This window comes from Austrofundulus limnaeus, unplaced genomic scaffold, assembly GCF_001266775.1.
Source record: "Austrofundulus limnaeus strain Quisiro unplaced genomic scaffold, Austrofundulus_limnaeus-1.0 Scaffold609, whole genome shotgun sequence".
In the NCBI taxonomy this organism is placed as follows: Eukaryota; Metazoa; Chordata; class Actinopteri; order Cyprinodontiformes; family Rivulidae; genus Austrofundulus; species Austrofundulus limnaeus.
The window spans coordinates 64776-67305 of record NW_013953011.1 but is presented as its reverse complement, the minus strand read 5'-3'; the positions used below and the strand labels follow the sequence as shown (position 1 = coordinate 67305).

The following is a 2530-nucleotide window of genomic DNA, read 5'->3' as shown; positions in this document are numbered from 1 at the left end:
GGTCTGTGGAGTCTGTAGGGTCTGTGGAGTCTGTAGGGTCTGTGGAGTCTGTAGGGTCTGTAGGATCTGTAGGGTCTGTGGAGTCTGTGGGATCTGTAGGGTCTCCGGAGTCTGTAATATCTCTGGAGTCTGGTCTCCGGAGTCTGTAGGGTCTGCAGAGTCTGTGGAGCCTGTAGGGTCTGTGGAGTCTGTAGGGTCTGTGTGTTCTGTATATTCTGTGGGGTCTGTGGAGTCTATGGAGTCTGTGGAGTCTGTGGAGTCTGTAGGGTCTGTGGAGTCTATAGAGTCTGTGGGGTCTGTAGGGTCTGTAGGATCTGTAGGGTCTGTGGAGTCTGTAGGGTCTGTGGAGTCTATAGAGTCTGTGGGGTCTGTAGGGTCTGTAGGATCTGTAGGGTCTGTGGAGTCTGTAGGGTCTGTATGTTGTGGAAACTACTGGGTCATCATAAATGACATCATCTGTCATGAGAGCTCCAGTCTCACAGAAAGTGCTTGAGATAAGGACCAAGCAAAGATATTATTATGAAAATAGAACCCTGACTCCGTGGACCACCGGACTCTGTGGACCTCCTGGTTCTGTGGACCCAATCTAATCAGGCAGGACCAGTCCATCCTGACCTCAGCTGATGTGTATGTGGCTCTGATAAGAGGCGTTCCTCAGTCCGACGGACATGAGCTCAGGCATCAGGAATCTGTTAGAGTTACATCAGTGCACAGCAACAACAAGCCGTGTGCTGCAGGAAATCACACACACACAGACACACACACAGACACACACACACACACACACACACACACACACCTGGAGGAGGTAACCTGTTTTAGGCAGCGAGCCCTGACTTCATGTTACAGTGAGTGTGGGAGGTAAAAACACTGAGGTAATAACTTGACATGAAGGCTTGTCTTTGTTTGCGTGTTGTYTAAAGCTGTGCCTGCTCTTGTTCAAACGCTGCCACTCATCCCAGATCCTGTTTGTTTGTTCAAGCGTTTCGCCCGAGCTGTGGGTCCTCAGAACTAATAATCATTTTCAGTTTTAATAATTATCTGTGTGGCTTTCTGGCAGGGCTGCAGGGAACGTTGAGTCGGCAGCAGAGGTTCTGATGAGACATGAAATGGCACACAATGACTGCCGAGTACAACAGATGCTTTGTTTGTGTTCTCCCCATGCTCCACAAAGGTGCAGGGATTCTATTCATGGCTGTAATCTGAGATAAAAAGACTTTACAGGGTGGGTAACTTCAGATAGTATCTCTGCTCCTGCATCATCTGAGCCACTGGAGTTAATCAGTCTGTGTGTGGCACACTCACCCACCCTGATTCGGATCCAAATTAATTTAGATCGGAGTGATCTCCGTGTGCCAACACCCAGCRGAGACCCCACACTCTGCAGCGCCGGGATCTGTGCGGCAGCTCCGTCACTGTCAGGAGCTTAGAGCCTTTAATGTGCCGTGCCTGAAGGGCGACAAGAATGTGTCTGTGACGGCGAGAGGAGTAAACACGTTCGTCACCCAGAGAAACCAGGGGTTGGTTGTTTTTGTTCCCGGCTCTTTCCTAACTGTCGGGTTTTATCTCCCTGGCAGCTGGCGCCGAGTGCCTGTTTTGCCTCTCGCTGTCAGAGAAGCTGTTTAAACTTGAGATCTTTCAGCGTTACCTATAGAGCTGCTGTTTACATAGTTTCCAGCTCAGCCTCTCAGTCCAATGCAAACGTGTCTGTTTTGCATAGTTTGAAGGAGCTCTTCAGGACCGGCGTTCTTGACCTGCATGGTTTACGTTAGGACCCTGTTGAGTAGAAAACTTTTCTTTCCTGCTGAAARCTCARCAGACTCTACAAGTTAAAAAAAAATCATCTGATAAGTGGAATAAAAACATTAAAAAGGGCCTGATGAGATGCAGAACTAAAAGTTCTGCCTGAAACAGCAACATCCTTCTTCTGTAAGGTCCAACAGGAAGTCAGGGAATAATTACATTCCTTCAAACAGAGCTGTAAAGTAACTAAGTACAAATACTTTCTTACTTCTGGTTATCTATTTACTTAATTATTTTCAGCCTATTTTTTACTTCTACTGCTTACATGTTTAAAAAAGTTAAGAAGAAAGTTGTTACTCCTGTTTGTTAGTGTTAAAATTACTATCCAGATAAAGTGCACCTCCTGGATCGAGTGAATTGAATTGTAGTTGGATGAAATATAAATATATATTCTGACACAGTATTAGTTTATTATTAGTTTATTATTATTTAACTTGCTAGCTAAATATTTAAGTTGCAAGCTAAATATTTAAGCTAAATATTTAAGCTAAATATTTAAATTGTGACTTAAATATTTAGCAAGCTACCTAAATATTTAGCTTAAATATTTAGATAGTTACTTAAAATTTTGGCTTAAATATTTAGCTTGCAACTTAAATATTTAGCTAGCAAGTTAAATATTTAGCTAGCAAGTTAAATATTTGGCTATCTACCTAAATATTTAACTTGCTAGCTAAATATTTAAGTTAAATATTTAGGTAGCTAGCTAAATATTTGTTTCAAGCTA

At 43.3% G+C, this 2530-nt stretch overlaps 1 long non-coding RNA gene across 1 annotated transcript in view; it reads left to right on the top strand.

Moving 5' to 3' along the window:
- LOC106531241 (uncharacterized) overlaps positions 1 to 2530 on the top strand; it is a 78485-nt gene that overhangs the window by 50939 nt on the left and 25016 nt on the right. The window lies entirely within an intron of this gene.